At 38.5% G+C, this 27,829-nt stretch overlaps 1 protein-coding gene and 1 long non-coding RNA gene across 5 annotated transcripts in view; one reads left to right on the top strand and one right to left on the bottom strand.

The window, feature by feature from the left end:
• The window catches only part of MAP3K20 (mitogen-activated protein kinase kinase kinase 20), a 193,917-nt gene that overhangs the window by 46,920 nt on the left and 119,168 nt on the right, over positions 1-27,829 (top strand). The window lies entirely within an intron of this gene.
• Positions 1,739-9,997, bottom strand: LOC139357145 (uncharacterized). Its single transcript, XR_011609864.1, has 3 exons — positions 9,939-9,997; positions 7,482-7,592; positions 1,739-1,914 (listed from the first exon to the last, which is right to left on the bottom strand). It is a non-coding gene; the product is annotated as an uncharacterized lncRNA (long non-coding RNA).

Raw genomic sequence — 27,829 nt, forward strand, 5'->3', positions numbered from 1 at the left:
TGATTACCAAATCCGTGTATTCTGTTACAGGGTTGCCAGTGGTCCCTGATTCAAAGCATATACTTACTTCATCCTGTAAATCAGAAATGCTTTCAGGGTGTTATCTCTCGTTTGATGCCATAACTGAATCTTCCAGTGAGTCATTACACATTTCTTTTAGGTGAGCTGATTCTGATTGGAGGAATATGGAGTGAGACTACTTAATTCCATGAGTATGAGTCCATTGCTTTATTCCCTTGCTGTGAAGTGGTTTCCTTTGTCAGAAGCAATGCAGTATGGAAAACTATAATGGTGAATAAGGCATTCCATGAGGCAACTAATGAAGATATTGTCAGAAACATTACAGGCAGGGAAAGCAAAATCTTTTTTTTTTTTTTTTTTTGAGACGGAGTCTTGCTCTGTCACCCGGGCTGGAGTGCAGCAGGCAATCTCGGCTCACTGCAAGCTCCACCTCCCGGGTTCACGCCATTCTCCTGCCTCAGCCTCCCAAGTAGCTGCGACTACAGGCGCCCCCCACCACGCCTGGCTAATTTTTTTGTATTTTTCAGTAGAGACAGGGTTTCACCGTGTTAGCCAGGATGGTCTCCATCTCCTGACCTCATGACCCGCCCGCCCTGGCCTCCCAAAGTGCTGGGATTACAGGTGTGAGCCAGCACGCCCGGCCAGAGAGCAAATTCTTATCTAGGATACATGTCTATTCCAGTGAGGATGGATGCTCCCCACCCATCATCTCCTGGGAATGGGGGACTGTCAGGGGCTCAGTGTCTATCTCCGTGTTGGCAGATTCGATACTCAGCAGTGGCAACAGACAGTTCAGCCTTGATAAGGGGAAGTCCATGTTACTAAGCCCACATTTAGCCTCCATCCTTGCCCTCATGGCCACTTTGTTCATGGCCCCATTGGGCAAGCCTTGGGGTGGTTGGGAAGGAGGCTGAATGACATCCACAGAGCATATAATTGTATTCATTTGATTATTGAGGTCTGTGCCCAATGTGAGAGGTCCATCACATCCTCTTCCTTCAAATTCTTCGTCACCAATCTTATAATCTTCTATTCAAGTCCCTGATCATTCAGATAAACTATAAGCAATCACCCATCTAGCCTCATGTAATAGTGTAGACTCTTATTTCTGGCCATTTCTGATTACAGACAAAGTGAATCACCAAATGTACTGCCAAAGTTCTTCCCTCTGAGAGGATTTTCCTTAAAAGCTGTTCTTTGGGGGTCACCCCTAACTGGGAATGTAAGCTGTGGACATAGACTTTCATTCAGCTGGTACCAATGTATCATGCAGAACCATTTATAAATTGAGCTCGTGTTTTTTCTTTCTTAGTCAACTTGTGGGGAAACTTGGTGTTGGTTCAGAGCTAGTGTTTAGTAATCCCTGAAATATCTGAGTATGTCCTTTCCCCCTGTGCACTGCCCATCTAGTAATGGTAGCAGGCCTCTTTGGTGAAGGCTTGGAGGAGGATTTACGGCATATGCCTGTGGCAGCACTGCAGGGTTATTTTTGAAGGAAACCGGGCCTTCCCTTCAATCAAAGAGTTATGGGTCAATAAACTGTTTTAGGCCTAGAACTGCGTGTGATTCTGTGACTCTCCATTGTGGTGATGTAACGGCCACCAGACCTACAGTTTTGTTGTTGTTGTTGTTGTTATATAGATTATACAGTATTGTAGTAAGCTGCACACTGATTTCATTCCTAGGGACTGCAGGATAAATTTGCTACCACCAGAGATTCCTGTGGGCCAAAGCACTTTAATTAATATGTCCCTGATCCCTTTAATAGTAAATGCACCGATCTTGTCTTTGGCACTCAATGCTGCTACTTTTTCTGCTCCTCCTGTATCCCACCATCTCCAAAGAAACCAGGAAGCTCATCTCAGTCATGACATCTCCTGTGGTCTCACTGGTCTGCAAAGGAAAATAACCACAGAGTTTTATCAGAGATGCAGCGCTCCCCTCACTTATGTAGTTTTCAATGTCTTAGTGCAAGGAGTGTCTCTGGTTCTTTTCAGGAGATGTAGTTGAGGGGGTTGGGTATGTAGTTCACACATGATAAATCCACTACATTCCTATCCCCTTAAGCCTTTGGATTCCATCCTCCATATCATGCCAGGGAAGTTCTGGCATTTCAACCTCATTACAGGTTTCAGTCAACCAACCAAGTAAGCTGTCAGAGACTTCTAGCTTCATGAGCTAACCCATTGACATTCAGTCCGGAAACTCTAGTAGGTGCATCTATATCCGTGAAAGCAGCCAGATGTGCTGTATATTTCCCAGCGTTCTTTAGCTCACACCATGGGTACCTACCCGCACACATATTCCCAGAGTTCTGCCACTAGATATTAACAAGGGTCTTGTAGGTTTCTGAGTCTATAAGCCCTTTCCTTCTGGGTGATGCTGTGTACTGTGAAGCATATTGAGATTTAGGAACTGAGTGGTTATGAGAGATCTTGAGGAGAATGAGCATCCCCTTATAAAGACATCTACTCCAGGTGAGGCTACTCAGCAAAATTTTCCAGGAAAAGAAAGCTAGACTCTTTTTTTTTTTTTTTTTTTTTTTTTTTTTTTTTGAGATGGAGTCTTGCTCTGCCACCCAGGCTGGAGTGCAGTGGCCGGATCTCAGCTCACTACAAGCTCCGCCTCCCGGGTTTACGCCATTCTCCCACCTCAGCCTCCCGAGTAGCTGGGACTACAGGCGCCCGCCACCTCGCCCGGCTAGTTTTTTTGTATTTTTTAGTAGAGACGGGGTTTCACCGTGTTAGCCAGGATGGTCTCGATCTCCTGACCTCGTGATCCGCCCGTCTTGGCCTCCCAAAGTGCTGGGATTACAGGCTTGAGCCACCGCGCCCGGCCGAAAGCTAGACTCTTGAGACATAAGAGGGCAAGCAACTTCCATGGTCAAGGGAACCTCAGAGTTTCTTTGGGGTTTGAAATTGTTTGTTTCATCTTGAATTCAACCAGATGTTCCCGTTTCCAGGTTTCAGGTCCCATTCTTTCTTAATCAGTACACTAACTTTCATGTGAGAAACTGTGGTTGTAAATTCAACTGATGTTGTAATTCAGCAACACACCCAATGCATTTTTTTTTTTTTTTAAATTTCTGGAAATAGTAGCTCTGTGGCTACAGGAAATAAAGGATTTTTTTAGAGCTAGTGTGGAAGCTCTCTGGTTCTTAAACTTGGGCTGGGGGTTAAAAACACCTAAACTTATTTTCTTTTGGTAGATGCTTCATTGCACTCAAAAGAATTCATTGTACCCTGCAATCTTTATATTCATCATTACTGCCATAGCAGTCAAGGACAGCAGCCTCTTTGACTCCCAGACCTTGTTTCCGTTGGCACTTCATTGCAGTTGATCACAGGTGTTAGCTTAATTTTGATGTGACTTTATCCCATGGATTACCAGCATCCCATATCCCATTGACAAGGATTGGTATTGTCTTCCAGTCAGAGGACATGACCATACTAATCCCAAAGTTCTATTAATATTTTTGAGGGTCTGTAACCAGGAACCACACTTGGTGCCAACTCTATATTAGAGTTCAGTTAGGAAAATTAGTATAGAGAACTGTTGCCTAGTAAAAGGTGGTTGACTACTGAACGGGGTAAAAGAGACTCTCAAGAATATGGGGATAGCAAAGGCAGAGAACAGCTACAAGCTCCAGGCCCGATGAAGTGCATCCAAGGAAGGAGCAGGTTGGAAGAGGGCCCACTCCCCAGGCTGTGACTGAGACCTCATTGAAAAGGCTGCAGCTGCGAATGGATGATGGGGCAGTGGGGGTTGGTTGGGGTTCCATGGGTGGGAGCTGGTTCACAAGAAGCCACCTGCTAGGGTGCTGGTGAGGTTTGACGTAGTGCCTCAGGTTGGAATTGTTCCATGAGAAGTTCTGGGTTGCCTGTGGCCAGAGCTGGTGAGCAGGAAACTGCCCATTAGGGTGTGACATGCCAGAACTTGTTCATGGGAATCCAGCTGCTGGAGTGTCCAGGAAACTTGCTGAAGGGTGAGCTCAACTGAATCTCCTGCACACTGCTGGCAGCCAGACTGTCAAGAGGAAGAGAAAGCAGCAACACACAAGAAAGATGCTCCTTCCTCTGCTGCAACCCTCCCGTGCCTCTATTAAAAAAACTTAAAGTTGCAACAACTGGTTGGGCATGGTGGCTCAAACTTGTAATTCCAGCACTTTGGGAGTCTGAGGCAGGAGGATCACTTGAGCCCAGCAATTCCAGGCTATAGTGAGCTATGATTGCACCACTGCACTCCAGCCTGGGGGACAGTGAGACCCTGTCTCTAAAGAAAATAAAGAAAAGGAAAAGAAAAATTTTACCAACTGACAAAAGAGAGATGTTTTTATAGGGTCCAGCTGAAGTACCACATAGGAGGGTAAGGTGTGGATGTGGAACTGAGAGGCAGTTAATCCACAACTTGCACATTTTATAAAGTACTAGTCATTCTGAGAAGGAATGGGTGTACCATTTTGTCTCCCATATTTTAAAGAAGACAGGTATGTTGAATTCACCATTAAATATATCCCTTATAGAATCTCTTATCTTCTAAAAGAAAGCACTTTATCTATGTAATATGTTCTTGTGTACATGTTTCAGTCTTCAGAGCATTACTGTATATCAGTGAATCCTGGACTACACCTAAAAGAATGTCTATTATTTTACAGCTTTTTAGCTTGGTGAGCACTCTCATCACAGCAAAATAAGGATCTCAGATTATCCTTAGAGCAACCTCACTTACTTGTGTTTTTCTGCTTAGCAGTCTCCACCTCACAGTTTGAAAATTGGAAGTGAAGTTAAATTTTAGATGTGTTTTTTTAAAATAAATCTTTATTGAATGTATTAGCATTTCTTGTCAAACACTAAAAAATGTCAGTACCCTGGGGATTGAAAGAGAAGATAAATTTTATTCCTGAGAGGAGTTTTCTCAGTAGGCTTTCTTTTCTTTATTTCCTTTTAAATTTTTTTTTTTTTTTTTTTGAGACGGAGTCTTGCTCTGTCACCCAGGCTGGAGTGCAGTGGCACGATCTCGGCTCACTGCAAGCTCTGCCTCCCAGGTTCACACCATTCTCCTGTCTCAGCCTCCCAAGTAGCTGGGACTGCAGGCGCCCACCACCACGCCCGGCTAATTTTTTATATTTTTAGTAAAGATGGGGTTTCACTGTGTTAGCCAGAATGGTCTCAATCTCCTGACCTCATGATTTGCCTGCCTTGGCCTCCCAAAGTGCTGGGATTATGGCGTGAGCCACTGTGCCTGGCGTCCTTTTAATTTTTTAATTGAAGGATATATACTCTTGAATTCTGTTTTGCAGTAATCTGTACATTATAAGTGAGCAGAAAAATTATACTACTAGAATGATTAAAAACAAATGCTTTCGAGCAATATAATTACATTTCTTTATGGGACTATAACATGTTTAATCCAAAGGATGAGGCATTGTCTCTAAATGTATATATTTTAAAAATACTTTGTGTAATGTTTTTGCCTGTGGCACTTACATAGGATTTATATAAAGTAGACAGAGTAGAGAATTTTAGAGTTTCATATTATATAGTTGCGGCGGAAAAAAGAATGACATTGGGCAAGAAAGAGATGATTCTGTGGTATTCTAGTGGTGATATTGGGGTAAGGGTGGTGTCAAGGTAACAAAGTAATGATGAATGTTTCTTTTTTTTCTTTTCTTTTCTTTTTTTTTCTTTTCTTTTCTTTTTTTTTTTTTTTGAGGCAGAGTCTCACTCTGTCACCCAGGCTGGAATGCAGTGGCGTGATCTCGGCTCACTGCGACCTCCACCTCCCAGGTTCAAGCGATTCTTGTGCCTCAGCCTTCCAAGTAGCTGGGACTACAGGGGTGCACCATCATACCTGGCTAATTTTTGTATTTTTAGTAGAGATGGGGTTTCACCATGTTGGCCAGGCTGGTCTCAAACTCCTGACCTCAGGTGATCCACCCACCTCGGCCTCCCAAAGTGCTGGGATTACAGGCGTGAGCCACCATGCCTGACCAATGAATGTTTCTTTACAAAGAGAATATGCATTTCTTATTTTTATTATCAGTCTAGAGGGAAGGGGAGTGAGAACTGCTTGGATTGCAGCATGCTCTTACAGACTATTCTAGGCAATAAAGCTTGCTTCGAAAAGCAAGCCAAACATTCTGTAGGCAGCATCCACACGTTTAACTCTGACATTGGTTTCTGCAACATCAAGAAGGTGTGTGTTCCCTGGATTTTAGAAACTGAAATAGAGCCTGTGAATGTTGTTAACTTCTGTGCTGGCCATGTGGTTTTAGAATGGACATTTAAGTTCCCCACCAAACCACAATCCTATCTGAGTTGGTATTGTGGTTTTCTTCAAACATATAACAGGAAGTAGGGACTAGCATTATGACCACTCAATAAACATTAGGATTCTGATCACAAAATAAATAAAACAAGGAACAAGAAAGCAAATTTCCATTGAAGGAGACCACCCAGTGACCATTTCTAATTACGGCGAATCTAAGAAAGAATAAAAAGATGGATGTGTAGATACTGACTGCAAAGTCTAAGGAGGTTGGGTTCCCATTGGCCCGCTCCATTTCCTCTTTATTTAAGAATTCTGTGAATATTTAAATAATGTAATTAAGGATTTACCACTCTCTCCTTCTCTTAAGATTTGCTCTGCTATTCATAATGAGGGAAAGATTGAAAATAACTTGATAAATAATTTATTCAGAAACAGAAATTTTGTTTTTTGAGGATTCTGTTAAAAAGGTGATCTTTAGAATCAGCAGCATCTTTCAAATATAGGATCCCAGCTTACAACAAGCACGTTTTCATTTTGAAGAGTTTCTGGCAGAAAATAAAGATATGGGAAACAACTGGTGTAAGATATGAGAAAAAGTTAAAATGTATTACATTTACAGTAAATAAACCCAACCTTTCTTCTTTCTTGGAGAAGCCTTTTAAAAAATTGCCTAATTCTCAAGTGAGATGGGTGTGGGAATTAGAAAGAAGGTACTCCAAAAATGTGTATATTGGTTGGGAATACATCAGTAAAATTTATCCTACGTTAGGACAAAAAAAAAAAAAAAAAAGGAAGACATAAAGGCTGAAGCCCCGTAATTCACGCATTCCAATATTAAGAATACCTGCAATTCCTTATTGAACTTTTCCCATTTGTCAGGCATTGGGCTGAGTGCCCTGTGTGCATAGGTAACACCCCGGTAGGTTAGGAATTATTGCCAGGACGCAGGTGAAGAGATGGAGAAAAGTGAACATATATGTCCAAAGTCATATAGTTAGTAAGTGGTAGAATCTAGACCTTCGTAACTCCCATGCACACACACATTCTTTGAACTGTCCCTCTGTCAAATGAAGCATACCTATTTTTTTCTCATATCTCATACCAGTTGAAGCCTTCCCTCACTGAGTACAATTTCATGTTGATGCAAAAGATTATGAAAATTCTTGAAATGATTTCAATAATTTATTTACCTCTGACACAAGGTTCATCTCACACTCCTCCTTCATGCCTTCTCCAGTATTTCCAATGATAGTTTTCTAATTGCAGTTTCCAAGAAATGACATTGATTTGAGTTTATGCATCTGTAAAAGATCCAATCACAGCAGCATATGGGAAAACATTATGGTTAAGTTGACTTATTTATTTATTTATTCATGTATTTGAGATAGAGTCCACTCTGTTGCTCAGGCTGGAATTCAGTGGCATGATCTCGGCTCACTACAACCTCTGCCTGCTGGGTTCAAGTGATTCTCATGCCTCAGCCTCCTGAATAGCTGGGACTACAGGTGTGCACCACCACCCCCAGCTAATTTTTGTATTTTTAGTAGAGAGGAGGGTTCATCATGTTGGCCAGGTGGTCTCAAACTCCTGACCTCAAGTAATCCACTTATCTCAGCCTCCCAAAGTGCTGGGATTACAGGTTTGAGCCACTGAGTCCAGCCTAAATTGACTTGAATGAAAAGTTTCCATGCTGTTCTTTGCATTAATTCTCCATTAGCTGTTTGGAGACTTTGCTTAATCTCATGGTTTTAGTACATTGTTGAGCTGATTCTTTCCTGAAAGTACAAAATAATAGATCACTTCCTGTTCAAACTAGATTCCCTTTAAATTACATTAAATAAGAACCTATTTTTGCTGTGGTAATTTTAAAATTAAAATATTTCAACTATTTTCTATGAAATATGCTCCTTCAAGGAACCAAAAACATTTTTCAGATCAATTTTAGAAATCTTTTTTTTTTTTTGAGGCAGAGTTTTACTCTTGTTGCCCAGGCTGGAGTGCAATGGCGCAATCTAGGCTCACTGCAACCACCGCCTCCTGGGTTCAAGCAATTCTCCTGCCTCAGCCTCCCGAATAGCTGAGATTACAGGCACCTGCCACCATACCTAGCTAATTTATTTTTGTATTTTTAGTAGAGACAGGGTTTCATCATGTTGGCCAGGATGGTCTCGATCTCCTGACCTCATGATCCGCCCTCCTCAGCCTCCCAAAGTGCTGGGATTACAGGCATGAGCCACCGCGCCTAGCCAATTTTAGAAATCTTAAACATTTAAATCAAAGTTGTAGAAATATGTAACACTGTATGAATGCTTACTAACAGTTTTTTTGGAGTATTTACTATGCTAAGCTCTTGCATGCATTATTTCATTTCATTCTTACCACAATCCTGTGAGGTAAGTACTGTCATATCTCATCAAATCTAAGATGCCTTTGGTTTAAAATATTATGCACCACTAAGAAAAAATGCTGCCAATGGAAACTGTAAGATGCCACCAATTGTAATACAACCTCAGTGTCAATGATACCAAAAGAAACATGCATCTTACATGCAGCATTTTTTCTTAGTGGTGCATAATATTTTAAACCAAAGGCATCTTAGATTTGATGAGATACGATAGTGCTTACCTCACAGGATTGTGGTAAGAATGAAATGAAATAATGCATGCAAGAGCTTAGCATAGTAAATAATACAACAGCATTATCACTATTTTACATCTGAAGAAACTGAGACAGAGAGAATTCAATAACTTGCCAAAGATCATGCAGCAAATAGGAGCAGAGCTGGGATCTGAGTCCTGGTCTGACTAGGTAAGTCTTGTGTTTGTAACTGTTGCATTTGTGCTTTCATAAGTGCTTTCATTAAGGGATGTGGTATTTAGAAATGAAACTCTACTGGATGTTTTATCTATACTTGACCTATTAAAATCAAGTTGGAATTGCCTTCTCTAAAATTACACATAATCAGAAATTATAATTGAAGCTCACTTAACTAAAGTGGAGTCAAGAACTTAGGGCCAAACATACTATTATAAAAATAGAAAAAGGACATGAAGAGATATTTCACAAAGGGGTAGACTATTTACTGTTGATAAAGATAAAAATGAATGCAGATACTCACTATTAGTGAGGGCTTGGAAAACTGACACTCTCTAAATTTGTTTAAGGAACCTCTAAAATTGAGGCAGCATAAGTTGATATACTTCCAAAGTGCGGAATTGCACTATGCGTCAAAATGTGCTTACTTTTGACCTCAGCATTTCACAACTCAGAATATATCCTAAGGTTATGATCAAACAAGTGCGTCTGATGAATGTGCAGAGATGTTCACTTAAATGTTTTTACTGTCATGAAACATTTGAAACAACCTAAATTTCCAACAATAAAAAAGTGGGTAAATAAATGTTGGTATTCTCATTCAATGAAAATTAAGCTAGTATGGAAAACAATTGTCTAGACCCATATTTACAGACATGGAAAAATGTCCATTTTTTAAATAAAGCAGCTTTATAGACAATATAGATTTGCTTAATGAAGAACCGCCCTGAGATAATATCCATTAATGTTTGTTATTCTCAAAAACCAGAAGCAAAAAGGGTAATAAGAATGTGTCAGTATTTTTATGCTGTCAAGGAGACAGGGATACTCACATTTTTATCCTAGACTCTGGAATTGGTTGCTTCCCTCTCTGATGTCTTCATCTGTAAAATGAGAGAGTTAAAAAATAGAAAGATTAAAATCTTTCCAGCTTTAGATTTTAAATGCACGTTCACTAAAGTACAGAATTAAATATGATACGAGAATGTGTTGGATCCCGTCCGAAGTGTGCTGGTTAACAGAGAACCAACATGTTAGGGTGTGATCAGTCTGGGACAGTGCTGAGCACCAAGCTCTGAAAGTGTTCTGTATGGAACAGACTTTGCGATTCTGTTCTCAGGACATTGTCTGGTAGATAAAATGAGACCAGCAGTGAGACAGTGGGAAATTCTTGCTGATGATTGATCTATACCATGTAAGTGCAAAACAAAAACTTCAACTGCACCAGGATTCATAATGTAACAAGGTTTTAGGATCTACCAAAATTCTACTGAAACATGTGACTATGACTAAAACAAATAAGATGCTTCTAAAAACAGACTGTGACTTGTTTATCAGCCCCTATGAAAACAATGTGCATGCGATTTATTAGGGATTGTAAGTACCTCATGGAGTAATGGCATTTGCACAGTTTTTGTCTGCCTGGATAAAAACCCTTGGCTGTGTCTTTTAACATGGTGAAAAATCACTGCAACAGAGGCAGTCCAAGGATCTTAAATCATCCTGTGCATACTCTCATTTTGTTTTTCTGCTGTGGCTTTTACTCACTAGAGGGGATAATGCATTGTCTCCAGGGAATTAGAGACTGTCATATATGCCTTATAGAATACAAAGGAGATTAAGTAATATAGACACATATAAAGTTATATTTACAGTAATTGACATTAGGTGCTCCATTAAACAATGAAATGCCACAGTATACCAGTTCCTCAGGACATGTTGCCATGGATACCCAGTGTGATGGAGATGGGGAAAGAGTTGCTTAGGAATTCAACGATTTCATTTTTGAGGTGGAGTGAAAAATCAACTGCCCGGAGATAGGAACCATGAAACCAGTCATATATACAAGTAGTTGTTTTCAAAATTGTCAAATAAAAAGGAAAACGTTTGAAAATGAGTACCAATTAATAACAGTTATTTTATGTTGTCTGTTTCATAAGCCAAAGGGCTGGGCAGGGTTCTTTATTTCAGCTAGGAAATTATGTGATAAATTAGATATTTGTAGAAGAAAGTATTTTAATCAAAGCTGAATAAAATTCAGAAAATCATGTGTAGAAATATAGAAATATGGCAGTGGAATGGTAGGAGGCAAGTTCTCTGAGGGTCTACTCAGGTGCACTCAGTATTCTGAACTTTAGGTTGCCTTGGGGTTGATGACAAAGCAGAGATTTCGGAAGGGAGCACGTTTTAAGAACAAATGTGATGTGATAGAAGCAGAGGCAAGGTTGGCAGCTAACTGGTTTGATGTGATTTCGTGGTTTGCAACCAGGACTAAATGTCTGATTCTTTGATTTTCTAGAGACATTCCTGATTTCATCCCTAACTCTCCCCAGAGAAATTCTCATCTCTTACCAAAAACAAGGTCCCTGGAATGGAAGGTCAGGGAACTCCCTGAGGAAATGAGTGTTTATCTAGCTGTATTCTCAGCCTTGAAGGTTTTGTTGATCATAGATGTTTTTGAATTGATGCTTTCTTGTCCCCATCTCTCCTGCCCTTAATTCAAGTCGTACTTATCACTCCTTTCAGCCTCTGGTTATTCCCCCTTTCTGATTCATCTGTCATATGGACCTCAAATTAAAAAAGAAGAAAAAACAGATCAGATCATGTCATTTCTGCACTGGAAACTTTTGCTGCTTCTCCATTACCTATAGAAAAATTCTAATCCTTAATATGGCATTAAGGCCCTTTACAAAAGTCACCCCCAACAAAGCCTTCGTCTTCTCCTCCAGCTGCCTCCCCACCCCTTGCACCCCATGCAGGCTGCATATCAGCTTCAAGAGAGGGCAGAATCCTCTCCAAATGAGCAGTGTGCTTTTCGGACTCCAGCTGAAATGCATTTCTACCCTTTCCCTGCCCCTGAGACACTTACTGTCATTAAAATACCCCTCCTTCAAAGCCATAGCCCCTCCTTGCCTCCACCCAGGAGAGTTCAAGTTTTTCTCTGTTTTCTACCTCTGCCAAGCATTTGTCTTTGGTTGCTTTTTGTAAGCGTTTCCCCTCCCCTGTCAGATATGTAGTGTGGTGTTAAAGGGACAGGTTCAGTATCGTGTAGTAACTAGGAGTGCATGCTCAGAAGTGGTTGTTGAATTTGAATCCATCTCAGCTGTACCACTTGTTAGCTTTGTGACCCAGGGCCCGTTACATAACCACTTTCTTTCTTCATCTGCAAAATGAAGTTAACCTTGGTAGCTTGTTAAGGGAATTAAAAGGGAACACACAAGAAGTTTTAGCACAGTGCCTAGCACATAGTATTAACTAAATGTTAGAAATATATACTGAGCGTTTCTTTGTCTCTCTTCCACTTCCATGCCCTCAACAGTACTTTACATACAGTAGGTACTCAAAAATATTTATTGATTTTAAAATGTGGCTCACTCCTTCACAGTCCTTCAATGATTCTCTACTTAAGTTGGTGATAGATGTAAAATTTAGGGAGTAATCTTTCTAAATAGTTTCCTAAATTTTACATATTTTAAAATGGGAAGTATGGTGAAGAATGTGTATTTTTATTTAATTCCAAAATTTTAGAAGATAGTTTAGTAGCAAAGCAATGTAAACATCTGAGTCCTTTACCTAAAGAAGCTTGTATCAGTGTTTTTATCCATGGTGATAAAAAGTGTATAAGATCTGAAAGCAGACTGGGTGACATGTAGAGATGATGCACAGTTTGGAAACTACAGTTTCCAAATTAACACTAAGTTCTTGGAAGAAGCTGTCTCACAATAACTGTAACTGAAAGGAGACAGTGAAATGAGAGTAGATGCCAGAGTTTGATTTAGAGAGTGAGAGTCATTTGGGGACTGTGGCATCTGTCATACATTAGAACTTTAAATACAATGATAAATTAAGAGATAGTTGAGAGCATACCTTCAGAGAGTTACAGAGCATACCTTCAGAGAGGTATGAAGGTATGCTGTATAACACTATAGTATGTTTAAGTTGAACAGGAACTCACAAGACCAACCTTTCTAATTTTGGCTATGCTTCAAAATGACCTGGTGGGCTTGTTAAAACACGCATAGCCCACTACAAGCACTCTGATTCAGTAGTTCCAGGGTAGAGCCTAGGCTCCTGTGTATGTGTGTGCATTTAAATTTTTTTTCTTTTAAACATTCATGCAGGCGGATCATGAGGTCAGGAGATCGAGACCATCCTGGCTAACACGGTGAAACCCCATCTCTACTAAAAAAAATACAAAAAATTAGCGGGGTGAGCTAGCGAGCGCCTGTAGTCCCAGCTACTCAGGAGGCTGAGGCAGGAGAATGGCGTGAACCCGGGAGGCGGAGCTTGCAGTGAGCCGAGATCACGCCACAGCACTCCAGCCTGGGCAGAGTGAGACTCCATCTCGAAAAAACAAATAAACAAAAAAAACATTCATGCCTGATGTAGCAGATCAGTGGACTGGGATTTGAGAACCACTGATTTACCCTAACCAGAGATTCTCAGTATGGGATTATTTTCTACATCATCTGGTAATCTGCATATTTTAAATACCTCTGGTGGTAGGAATCTTATATTAAGACATCCTTCTTGTTTTCAATAGCTGTCTTTTGTTTTGTTTGTTTTTTTTTTTGAGACAGAATCTCTCTCTGTCCTCCATACTGGAATGCAGTAGCGTGATCTTAGCTCACCGCAAGCTCCACCTCCCAGGTTCAAGCAGTTCTCCAGCTTAGCCTCTCTAGTAGCTAGAACCACAGGCGCATGCCACCACTCCTGGCTAAACTGTGTGTGTGTGCGTGTGCATAGATATGTATGTATGTATGTATGTGTGTGTGTATATGTGTGTGTGTGTGTGTGTGTGTGTATATATATATATATATGTTTTTTTTTTTTTTTTTTTTTTTTTTTTTTTTTTGCGGAGACGGGGTTTCGCCATGTTGGCCAGGCTGGTCTTGAACTCCTGACCTCAAGTGATCCACCCGTCTCATCCTCCTCCCAACGCGCTGGGATTACAGGTGTGAGCCACTGCCCCCAGCCCATTACTGCTGACTTAGTTGGTCTTAGTTAGAAGTTGCTTTACTTTAATGCTGCCCGTTGGTTTTAGTACTATCCTCTGCAGCTGCATACATTGGAACTGATACTTCCTCTATGTGGCAGCCTTCAGATATTTGCAGGCAGCTATGATGCTCTTTTTACTTTTATTTAGGCTACAGAGCCCTTTCCATCCTTATTGTGCTGTAGTTTCAACTTAATGCTAATATATTAAGTACTTAATGTATGCCAGAACTGTGCTGGAAGTTGGAGACCCACAGGGATCTTACAGTCAAACTGGGAGAAAGAAACCTGTAAATGTCTTCAGAACAGAGGCAGTGGTTTCAAGTGTGGGTTCTGGCGTCACACCCATGTTGAAATCCCTAGCTCAGCCACATGACTAGCTTAGTCCTCAGGCAAGTTCTTTAACATCTTTATGCCTTGGTCTCCTCATTTCTAAAGTGAGGATAACAGGACCTGCCTCAGGACAATGCTTGGCATATAGTAAGTGTTCAATACATTTTGGCTAAAAAATATACTAGGGGTTATAATTCTGATAGAAGCAAAGAGGATGTATTACTATTTGGATGGCAAAGTTTATCTGGTCCTGAAATAAAAATATTAAGTAAAATTTCCATATACAAATTAGGTGATTTGTAAACACTTTTACAGGTACATAAAGAGCATTTAATTCTTGTAGCGTTAAATTAAATAATTTTATTCAATGTCCTATTCAACACTTCCATTAATAATTTAGGTAGCATGTGATGGTCTCTGAGTTCCTATGACAGTTGGAAGAGTAATTGACATGTTAAAAGGTGCAATAAGAATAAGAACCTGAAAAGATTTCAACAGATTAGAGCAGTGCGTTAACAGATGGAAATGAAAGTGCTGCATGGAGACTCTGGAAAGCTAAGGATTGATAGAGGATGAGGAAGATGTGGCTTAACAGAAGGACATTTTATATTTGAGGCTTATTATGAGTTAAAATGTGATATATTTGCCAGAAAAGTTAATGTGATTTTCATACTGTGATGGGAAGATTTTAGAATCCTGAATGAAGGCGATCATACCCTATTCGTCTCTGTTTAAAGTTTTAGATCTTTTCCTCCTTTGCTGTTTGGGAAATCAGCCAGCCTCTCTGGGACTGGGTTTCTCAAAATGGGGATAATTTCTGCCCAGTTATATTTCTCTGAATTGTAAATGCCAAATATAATGAATGCAGGAGATATCATTATCACTCTAGACAATTTTATCACATCTTTTCATATGCTTCAAAACCCTTTTCCTTGATATGAGTGACAACTGAGTATCGCCAGTTTTTATTAACCATCTATATATAATTTTAATTAACTGAATTTAAATTAACTAAAATCTTAGAGATTGTAGCATATAGATTATTATTAGACTTGCTTTAAACCCTCAGTAGAAATGTGAACATCAAAGTGGTTGGGCAATAGTGAATTATTTTTCACCGCTTTTTAGTTTACATATTCATTGACAAACTTGTGTGCTACCTTGACCAAGGTGTTGTAGAATAAGTTGTACTGAATACCTTAACAACATCAGTGCTAAAATTAGCTGTAACAAAAGCAGCATGGGCCACCTTGTTGAATAGCCTGTATTCCACTTTTAGGGAAAAAGGATACCCCAGGAATATAGGGAAAGAACAGGGTGATTTTTGGGGTGTGGGGCTCCTTTTTCATGTTCGTTCATGTTTCTTTCTCTCTTTCTGACTTATTCACTGTCATAACAACAGAAAATGCATAATATGGAGATCAAGAGCCTACAGATTACAGCTCTAATTATGTTTTAAACCCAAACATGAAAATTAGAATTCTTTTACACACAATCTGACAGTTTTCCATCAGCTTTAAATTGGCATTTTGGATTGTGTTCTCTGTAGTGCCTGAAGAGCCTCGATAGAGAGGAAAGAAGCAGAGGGTGAGAACGAAAGGAAGATTCTAAATGACAGTCTTTTGAATAGTGCAAGTTCAATCCCTAAAACAAAAAGCAAGATCTTTTTTTCCCTAAATAATGTGCTCTCCGGCTTCACCTCTCATCCTGAGGAACATGAAAGAGAAAGTAAAAGAGGTGACCCAAATCACAGAGTGCCTTTGATAGGAGAAATTCAGCTGTTTTGAACACTTACAATCAAAGGAAGTGGTTTCCCTAATTACATGAACTATGTGAAATCTCTCAGAATAGCTCTTCCACCCCAGGATTCCTTGCACTTTAGAAGTTTGCATAAAAGCTCACATAGAGAATCAGATGCATAGTGTTCGATTCAGATTTTATTAGGCAGAAGAGTGCCCACATCCGTCCTGCAGTTTGCCAGCTGCTTAGGTTAGGACCACTATACCTGGTTTTGATGTGGTTGTCTTTCAAACCTGCAACATTAAGATCTTTGTTCTATCCTTTTCTTGCAAGAAGCACCACTTTTTAGGGAGAGTAGCAGTGAAAATTTCTGGAACATTGGTCTTCTCAATTTCTCTCCCGACCTGAAAAGGATCGATGGCTGTGTTTGTGAACTTTATGTGGGAAAACATGCTTTCCTGTGTTTGTAGCTGGCGAGTGTTAAAGTGTTAGATTCGATTAAGCTCTTTAATCTGTTTAAAAATTGTTAAATGTCACAATGACTTACCTTAAAATTTATATATGTAAAATTCCCCATTTACTGTCAGGATCTAGACTGGGAATCTGCCAAAACACCTCAACTAAAGAATAATAGTGATTATGGCTTATTAGATCTTTTTTACCTTGGTAGTCACCTTGTTATTGAGAGATACGATGTAGTGTAGATGTGTACAGAAGAGAATTATAAATACCCTATGCTCTCTGTTTGGGAAGGCAAGCATAAATATGAATGCAGAAGACAAAAGCATCTCAAGCTGACATCCATAATGTCAGCCTGAGAAGATTTTTTTTTTCTGGTTGAGTAATTTTATGAGTAAGAGAAATTGTCTAGTATGTAATCATATATGAGTAAAAAGTGTGTGTGTTTTGTTTTGTCTCTTTTCTCCCTCTCTCTCTTTTTCCTTTTTTCTGTGAATAGATATGTTGCTCTTAATGTATTTTATAAAATATTCTTTTGAGAATTTGTGCGTCCGAAAAAAGAAATGGGAATCTGTGAGCAGAAATGGAAGGAAATTTTATTTTACAGTTTTTAAAGTACTGGCTCTAATTGTAACTCACATAAAATTTCTTGATGCTAGTGCTGTTGACACGTGGGCAGCAAGATTTTAAGTAACAGAAAGTAAAAGTGTTCTTCAACCAACCAAGCTACAAAAATCTGTTTGAACAATTACCTAGCAATTTCTTTCTATTTTAACCATCCTCATTTATTCCAGGTAAGTAGCTTATTTGAAAAGATACATAGATTAATAAATGTTTGTGATTTTTTTTTCTTTTTTGAGACAGAATCTCGCTGTGTCACCCAGGCTGGAGTGTGCAGTGGCACGATCTTGGCTCACTGCAACCTCTGCCTCCCAGGTTCAAGCAATTCTCCTGCCTCAGCCTCCCAAGTAGCTGGGACTACAGGTGCCTGCCACCACGCCCAGCTATTTTTTTTGTGTGTGTGTATTTTTAGTAGAGACGGGGTTTCATTATGTTAGCCAAGGTGATCTTGAATTCCTGACCTCATGTTTCACCTGCCTTGGCCTCCCAAAGTGCTGGGATTACAGGCGTGAGCTACCGTGCCTGGCAAATATTTGTGATTTCAAAGGGATATTTAAAATCTGAAAGCATCCATGATTATGAAATATGCACTTTTTCTATTTTGTGTGTTTTGAACTCCTAATTATGGATATGTCAAGGTTTGGATGTTTTGTACACAGTCATGGCATTATAATATGGGGAAGATTTGAAAGATGATGAAGGATCAACAGTGTGGTGCAGGTTTTTTGCTTAACAGGTAGGTTTTCACATAAAACTACTGTTCTCTTAGAAATTGAATACAATACACAACTGAAATTTTAATAGCTATTTTAGTCCAACAGCTCCAAGCCCTCATTTTAACAATCAGTAATTTGAAGTTCAGAAAGGTGACGTTGGGTAGCAGTAGATTCAGTTCAAGGGCCCAGGTCTTTCGTTTGCTGGTTTGGAGCTCTTACACCCTGTTAGGTTCCCTCTGTGTCTGTTGCTTTTTAAATGATACTCAACTGCCTACTGGATGCTTGTGACGAGAGAGGTCTGATATTCCTGAATGAGAGCCATTTATTTGATAACACTTTAACATTAGCACCAAAAGGTAATTTTGTTTGCCTTCTTCATCTAGTGCTTCTGTCAGCTAGGGCCATAGTACCACATGAATCACTGTTCTAGATCAAGATTGTAGCTAAGTCATTTCAGACACTGCAAATTCTGTATCTGTTGTTAAAAGTCCACAGGCTGTCTGGAAGTGGGCTGAATTATCCTCACCATTCAGAAGTTCTGCTTAATGGCTGGCTTAAGAAACTTTCGTTAAGGTTTGAACTCGGTATCCTCAAATGACAGTAAATAATGTTACTCGGTGCTTTGCCATTTATAAAGCCTGTTACTTACATTATTGCCTTGCAAATGATGAAGCAAGTGCATATGATTCCCAGAAGCACACTGGAGAAGTACAGCACTTAATCTTAGGTTTTTCTGGCTTTGGACCCAGTGTGTGTTCTATCCACAATAGAATCTCAGCTTTGGAAAGGACCTTAATTGACCATATTTCTGATGCCTTAATGTCCTCTGAAACATTACTGCCACAAATGGGCATTTACCTCCTGTTTGAATTCTGATTGCTTATAAAGGAGAACTCAATAGCCTCCTGGGCCAGTCCCTTTTACCTTTGGGAAACTGACTATTAGAAAGTTCTTCTCTGAGTTATTCTGAATCTATACCATATGCTATCTAACAGTGCTTGTTTGGACCAAGGATAAAAGGATCAATGTAATGCTGTAATATGATTTAAAAACAACATTAAAATTACACTCTTCAGAAAACTCTTACAAAATGACATTTATTAAGTGCCTACTTTCCCCCTAATTCTTAACTTACTTATAAGTAAAATAACTTCGTTTATTTTAGCTTTTTAGTTTTCTATGAATTTTTAAGTTTTTTCTTGCTTGGTGGAATCTCTTCCAAAAATAAAAACTGACCAGTGCTTATGTAAGTAAAGGAACCAATGTGGATATAGTTAGTAAACTAATAAAAGAAAAGTAGATTCCTAAATATTTTATTTTACACACTCAGTATCATGTTTCTTTTTAAAGTTTCTATTCTTAGCCATTTGTTTACTGTGGCCCTACTATACTTATACCCACATATTTCCATGTTATATTTACTTCCCAGATTTTAAATTTTTATGTTAAAAAGGTAATACATGTTCAGTGTAAAACAAGAAATTTCAGCAGTATAGAAAGTAAAAAAGCAGTTTTCCTTCCCTGCAATCCTATACTTTATTTATTTATTAATTAGATGGAGTTTCACTCTTGTTGCCCAGGCAGGAGTGCAGTGGCGCAAACTCAGCTCACTGCAACCTCCACCTCCTGAGTTCAAGCGATTTCCCTGCTTCAGCCTCCCGAGTAGCTGAGATTACCAGGCTCATGCCACCACGCCCAGCGAATTTTTGTATTTTTAGTAGAGATGGGATTTTGCCATGTTGGCCGGGCTGGTCTCGAACTCCTGACCTTGTGATCCACCCACCTCAGCCTCCCAAAGTGCTGGGATTGCAGGTATGAGCCACCACACGCAGCCACAATCCTATAATTTAAAATCATTAGTTTAGTTTGTGAGTAGCTTTCCAGATTTTTTTTTTTTTTTTTTTTTTTTTGAGACGGAATTTCACTCTTTTTGCCCAGGCTGGTATGCAGGGGCACAATCTCAGCTCACCACAGCCTCTCTGCTTCCTGGGTTCAAGCGATTCTCCTGCCTCAGCCTCCCAAGTAGCTGGGATTACAGGCATGCGCCACCACACCCGGCTCATTTTGTATTTTTAGTAGAGACGGGATTTCTTCATTTTGGTCTGGCTGTTCTCGAACTCCTGACCTCAGGTGATCCACCCACCTCAGCCTCCCAAAGTGCTGGGATTACAGGTGTGAGCCACTGCATCCAGCCCAGATGTATTTTTTTTCTCTGTATTTATAACTATTGCTAATACTATTCCCCCCATAAAAATGGATCATATGAAGAGGGTGGCATGAGGGAACCTTGTGATGGAATTGTCCTGTATCTTGACTATGGTAGGAATCACTTGAATGTACGTGTATGATAAAATTATGTAGAGCTAACACACACACGCACACACACGAGTGCATATAAAACTGGTGAAATCTGAAGAAAGTTGGTGGGTTCTGTAAATGTCTGTTTCTACTGGGGGAAACTGGTTGAAAAATATATAGGTTCTCTCTGTATTATTTCTTAAAATTGCATGTGTATAATTATCTCAAAGTAAAAACTTTAAAAAACTCTAGATTATGATATTTTATACATATGTATCATAAAAAGGTGTCTCAATGTATAAGTTGTAAATCACCTCGCAACTTAGTTTTTTAACTTAGTATACTGAGGCACTTTTTTATGTGAATACATGTAGAGCTACCACTTTCCTTTTAATAACATTTGTATTTTGTATTTAAGTAATATTTGTTTACTTCACGTTTACTTTTATACTAAATTATATTCTTGTGTAGTATTATTAGAGAAACTAGACATGTGAAGTAAAAACTTATTAGACATGTGAAGTTGTAATTAGCAGACAAAAGACTACAAAGCAGCTTTTATAAACATGTTCAAGAACTTAAAGGAAACCATGGTTAGAATGAGAGAGCAGAATCAGTAATTCAGTAGGAAGATGGAAACTGAAAATTCTAGAACTGTAAAGCTACAGTCTCTTTAAATGTAAATTGTACTGGATGGGGCTTAACAGCAGATTGAGCAAAAGAAAAGGTCAGTATATGTGAAGACAGATTAATATAACTTACCAAATCTGAAGACCACACAAAAAAATTTTTTAATTGAACACTCAGTTACACATGAGGCAATATTAATCTAATGTACATTAAATGAATCACAGAAAGAAAGGAGAGAGTAGGGGGATGGATAGAAAAATATGTGAAGAAATGATGACTTCAAGTTCCCCAACTTTGATGAAAACCATACACTTATAGTTCCAACAAGCTCAGAAAATCCCAAGCAGGATAAATTAAAAATGAAAACCAAAAACACCACACTCAGTCACATCATAGTTAAACTGCTAAAAATCAATGATGAAAAGAGAAATGTCAAAAAGAGCCAGAAAAAAAAAAAAAAAAAAAAGGCACATTACATAAAGGAAGCAATACCAGTTACTTCTCACCAGAAACAAGGGAGGCCAAATGGCAGTGGAATGACACCTGTAAAATGCCAAAAGAAAAAAGATAACTGCCAATTTAGAAATCAATACCCGCTTAAAATACTCTTCAAAACTGAAGATGAAATAGAGACATTTTTAGGTAAATGAAGGCTGAGATAATTTATTGCCAGCAGATTTTCACTACAAGAAATGATAAAGTTACGTTAATATGAGGGTAAATACAAATGATCATTTAAAACATTCTGTTCATTTCTTCAAACGACAACCAACAGCTAAAACGAAAGTTGCAATGTTATATTATGGGTTGTATAATGTATGTACATTAAAATATATAACACAATGACACAAAGGATGGGGAAGTAAGCAAACATCTTACTTTTTATGTGTAGCACAACATTAAATCTAAGTAGACTGTGACAAAGATATATGTTGAATTCTTAGAGCAACCACTAACTACCCCCACAAAAAAACAAAACAAAACAAAAGAGGTATAGCTACAAAGCCAATGAATGAATGAAAACGATATACTAAGAAAAAAATTGTTAAAACAAAGACAGGAAAGGAGAAACAGAGGAACAAAAAACAGAGGGAATGAATTTTTAAAAATCAAGATAGTAAACTTAAGCCCAATAATATACATAACTACATTAAATATAAATGAATTAAGCACTCCAATTAAATGGCAGAGATTGCTAGGCTGGATGAAAAAGCAAGATCCAGCCAGGCACATTGGCTCACATCTATAATCCCAGCAATTTGGGAGCAGGGCAGGAGGATCACTTGAGCCCAGGAGTTCGAGGTGGCAGTGAGCTGTGATCACACCATTGCACTCCAGCCTGGACAACAGAGCCAGAACCTGTCTCAAAAGCAAACAAACAAAAAACAAAAAAATAAAACAAGACCCAACTATATGCTATCTACAAGAGGTATATTTTAAATATAAGACACAGATCTGTTGAAAGTAAAAACATGAAATGGAAAAAGAGGTATGCAAATAGCATAATAAAGGTGTAATGGCTCTATTAATATCAGACAAAGTATGTACTTCAGGAACCAAAAGTATTACCAAAGATAAAGAAAATTATTTAATAATGATGATTTTTAAAAAGTCAATTTCTTAAAAGATGTAACAATCATAAATGAATATTTATCCTAATAACAGAGCTTCAAAATACATGAAGCAAAACTGATAGAACTAGAAAAAGAAATAGACAAATTCACAATTACATTTGTAAATTTTAAATATCCCCCCCTAAGCAACTGAGACATTATACTTAATAACTACAAAATATACGTTATCTTCAGGTGCACATGGAGTGTTCTCCAAGATAGATCATAAAATAGGTTTTTATAATTGTCAGTCTTTTAAAGGGATCTGCCAAAAAACCTACACCTAACATTTTAACTCAATGGTGAAATATTGAATGCTTTTCTCCCTAAGATTAGGAGTAAGACAAGGATATCTGCTCTCATGATTTCTGTTCACTGTTTTGTAGAGATCCTGGTCAGTGCAGCAAGACAAGAGAAAGAAACAAAAGGTAATGAGATTGGAGAGGAAGAAGTAAAACTGTCTTTATTTGCAGAGTAAATGATTGTTTACATTAAAAATCTTTAAAAATCTACAAAACAAATACTAGGACTGATCAATTTATTTGACAAAGTTACAGGAAACAAGTTTATTATATTTCTATATACCAGCAGCAAAAATTTTAAAGACAAAATGTAAAAAAAATTTTATTTACATTAGCATTAAGCACAAAAAATACATTGAAATAAATTCAACAAAAGACATACAAAACCTCTATGCTGAAAACTACAAGACATTTCTGAGAGAAACTTTGAAAGACCTAAACGATAGGCGTGTATAATCAAATGATAGGCATGTATAATCAAAGTGGATTCCACCATTTTGGGAGGCCAAGGCAGGCAGATCACATGAGCCCAGGTATTCAAGACCAGCCTGTGCAACATGCTGAAACCCTGTCTCTACAAAAAAAAAAAAAAAAAAAAAAGGAAAAAAGAAAAGAAAGACAAGAAATACAAAAATTAGCTGGGGGTGGGTACATGTACCTGTAATCACAGCTACTGGGGAGGCTGAGGTGGGAGGAGTCATTGAACCTGGGAGTTCAAAGCTACAGTGAGCCCTGATCTTGCCACTGCACTCTGGCCTGGGTGACAGAGCAAGACCCTATCTCAAGCAAAAAAGATCTAAATAAATGGAGAGACATGCGTTTTCCATAAGTCCAATTGTAAGACTCAGTGTTAAAATGTTACTCTCCTCCAAAAATTGATTTGTAGAAAAACCAAGTTGGAGGATTCACATTACCTGATTTCAAGACTTAATCCAAAGCTCTAGCAATCAAAACAGTATAGTATTGATATAAAGACAAAAATATAGATGCAACAGAATTTCAGGTTTAGACCCAGACATATTATAATCCATTGAGTTTTAACAAACATGCCAATGTAATTAAATGCAGAAAAGAAAAATCTTATTAATAAATAGTTCTGGAGCAGTAGGATATGCATATGAAAAAAAGTGAACCTTGACTTCTTTATATGAGGTGCAAAAATTAATTCAAGATCCAGGGTAAACCTAAATGTAAAAGCTAAAACTATAGTGCTTCTATAAGAAAGCGAAGGTAATCTCTTACGACCTTTGATTGCCAGATATTCCTTAGACAAACCATAACAGGTGCTAAAAATAAAACTCCAGCCTGGGTAACAGAGCAAGACTCTGTCTCAAAAAAAAGAAACCAAAAAATGGTGACCAGAGCTTCATCAAATCCAAATTTTGTGCTTATGCAAAGAAATTGTTGGAAAAATAAAGATGCAATCCACTGACTGTGAGAATATATTTATAATGAGATTTATCTGTCAAAGCACTTGCTTCCAGAATATTTAAAGAACTCCTGCAAGTCAATATTACAAATATGACAATTTTCAAAAATAGGTAGAGGATTAGAATAGTCATCTCACAAAATGTTATGTGAATAATCAATAAGCATGTGTGAAAGTGTTCAATGACAGTGGTTAAGGATGTCAAATGAAAACCACAGTGAGACCCATTACACCCAGACTAGAATGGCTAAAATTTTAAAAATCCAAAACACCCAGTGTTGCTGAGAATGTGAGTCAGCACATTCTCATATGTCTTTGGGAGGAGTGTGAAATGGTATCACCTCTTTGGGATGCTCTTTGCTGTTTCTTCAAAAATTAAACACCTACCCTATGAGTCAGCAATTCAACTTATAGGTGTTTACCCAAGTGGAATGAAAACATATATCCAAAAAAGACTAGTGTAAGAATATTTGTAGCAACTGTTTATAATAGCCAACAATTGAGAACAACTCAAATATTAACAGGAAAATAGATAAAGACTATTGATAAAATGGAATACTAATTAGCAATAAAAAGAGTGAACTACTGATATATATAACCCCAGAGATGAATCTCAAAAACAAAATGTTGAGCACAAAAGGCAAAAAAGACTACATCATGATTCCACTTATGTGAAGTTCAATAAAAGGCAAAATTATCTATGATGGTGAAAGCAGAACAGAGCCCATGAGGATTGGGTACTGAAGGGTAGATACATGGAAAGATGGAAATATTCTGTACCTTGATCAAGGTCATACATAGGTGCATATGTTTTCAAGACTCTACTTTATTCACTTAAGGTCTGTGTATTTTATTATACATAAATTTTACCTCAGAAGAAACAAAGTTTCAGGGTTTGTTGTTGTTGTTGTTGTTTTATTTTTTTTGAGACGGAGTCTCACTCTGTCGCCCAGGCTGGAGTTGCAGTGGCCAGATCTCAGCTCACTGCAAGCTCCGCCTCCTGGGTTTATGCCATTCTCCTGCCTCAGCCTCCCGAGTAGCTGGGACTACAGGCGCCCGCCACCTCGCCCAGCTAGTTTTTTGTATTTTTTTAGTAGAGACAGGGTTTCACCGCGTTAACCAGGATGGTCTCAATCTTCTGACCTCGTGATCTGCCCGTCTTGACCTCCCAAAGTGCTGGGATTACAGGCTTGAGCCACCACACCCGGCCTTTGTTGTTGTTTTTTAAGGCAAAGGAACAAGCCAGTCAAGTCTGTTGCCTTTTAGAGGGATTCTCCAGAAGCACCAATCAATAACCAAATGTGTGTGTTTGTATACATGCATACATGCACATACATAGTGTACATGCAAGCTATTTTATTCATATATGTAATACTGAATGTGAATTGAAGTATAATTCACTTACCATATAATTCATCCATGTAACATACACAGTTAAGTGTTTTATAATATATTCACGGTTATGAAATCATCACCACAATCAATTTTAGAATATTTTTATCACCTCCAAAAGAAACCCATATTCATTAAGCATCATTTCCCAGTTCCCCTCAAGTCCCCAACCCAAGACACCCACTAGTCTACTTTCTGTCTCCAGAGATTTGCCTATTCTGGGCATTTCATATAAATAGAATTTAAAACCATGTGGCCTTTGTATACAAGTTTTTTGCAGATGTGTATTCTCAATTTGCTTGAGTATATATACCTAAGAGTAGAATTGATGAGTCACATGGTAACTCTTTAATTCTTTGAGTAACTGTCAGAGGGTTTTCCAAGCTGTTTCATTTTGCATTCACCCCAGAAGGGTATGTGGGTTCTAACTTCTCTACACCGTTGCCAGCACTTGTTATTCTCTATCTTTTTAATTATAACCATCCTAGTGGGTGTGAAATGGTTTCTAGTTCTGGTTTTGATTTGCAGTTCCCTAATGAATAGTGATGGTCAGCATCTTTTCTTATACTTATTAGCCATTTGTATATATCTTCTTTGGATACCTATTTGGATTCTTGGCCTGTTTCTAATTCAGTTATTTATCTTTATATTATTGAGTTGTAAGAATTTGTGTATATTCCACATACCAGTCCCTTATCAGGTATACGATTTATGAATATTTATTGCCCTATTCTGTGGGTTGTTTTTTCACTTTCTTGATGGTATCTATTGAAGTACAAATGTTCGTCATTTTGGTGACATTCAGTTTAACTTTTGTTGCTTGTGCTTTTGTTGTCATATCTAAGAAGGCTTTGCCTAAGGTCATGAAGATTTACTTCTAAATTTCTTTGAAGAGTTTTATAGTTTTAGCTCATACATTCATGTGTGTGATTCATTTTAATTTTTGTCTGTTTCAAAGAAGGGATCTAACTTTATTTTTTTTTATGTAGATAATAACTTCTTACATCTTATTAGCCAGGATATGTCATATGGCCACATTTAGCTTCAAGTGGGGTTGGGAAATGAAATTTTGGGGGGGGCATATTGCTATTCTAAACAAAATGGAATGCAACCAGCAGCATCTGCCACAGTGTATACTGTTTTTAATTTTGACTCAAAATAGTATACCAACAAACTCCAGCCTTTTTTTTTTTTTTGAGACGGAGTCTCACTCTTTTGCCAGGCTGGAGTGCAGCAGCATGATCTCAGCTCACTGCAACCTCTGCCTCCCGGGTTCAAGTGATTCTCCTGCCTTAGCCTCCTGAGTATCTGGGACTACAGGCGTGTGCCACCACACCCAGCTAATTTTTCTATTTTTAGTAGAGACGGCGTTTCACCATGTTGGCCAAGATGGTCTCGATCTCCTGACCTCGTGATCTACCCACCTCAGCCTCCCAAAGTGCTGGGATTACAGGTGTGAGCCACTGCGCCTAGCCACTCCAGCCTTTTTAAAATATGAATTTGGCCAAGAAGCATTGTCAAAAAGTTATCTGATTTTATTTGTTAATATGCTTGTATCCTGACCTCTCTGAAAATCTGACTTTGACCAAGAAGCATTATCCATAAATGGCCTCACAAAAAGACTCAAAAATAAATTTTCTTGATTTTTGTTAGTATGGTTTTTGTGAGGCTAATCCTGCAAGCTGGAAGGGATTCACTGTTTCTTATGCCTCTACCCAGCTCTCTGCCCCCTTATCCTCCCCTATTCCCCCTCACACAGGTTCTTGTCTGTCTTTGTTAGCTAACATTACATAATTTTAACGGGTTTAACAAACATACCCTTAAGTGGACATGTTTTTGGCCTCTCTACTGAAATCTCTTAGCATTCTCCCTTGCTCTTGGGTTAGAAAACCTTCTTCTTAACACTTTCTGGTAAAATTTTGTGCTATGAGAGGTAGGCTGTTTCATGGCTTTCAGTCTAGGTTAAGTGCCAGAACATGTTCTTTATTTTACTATTCTAAAGGGACTTGGAATTTATTCCACTATCTCCTGATATCCTTAGGATGAGTGGTGTGAGTAGAATGGGTCCTGGTCACGCTTTGTAGAATTGGCCCTTGAGCAGACCTTCATAAACACCTTGCTCAGTCTAGGACAGCAGGAAAGACCAAAAGGGGCAGAATTAACCAGCTGGTCCACTGCGGGATAAAGAAAAGCATC

Source organism: Macaca nemestrina, chromosome 11, assembly GCF_043159975.1.
Source record: "Macaca nemestrina isolate mMacNem1 chromosome 11, mMacNem.hap1, whole genome shotgun sequence".
Taxonomy (NCBI): domain Eukaryota; kingdom Metazoa; phylum Chordata; class Mammalia; order Primates; family Cercopithecidae; genus Macaca; species Macaca nemestrina.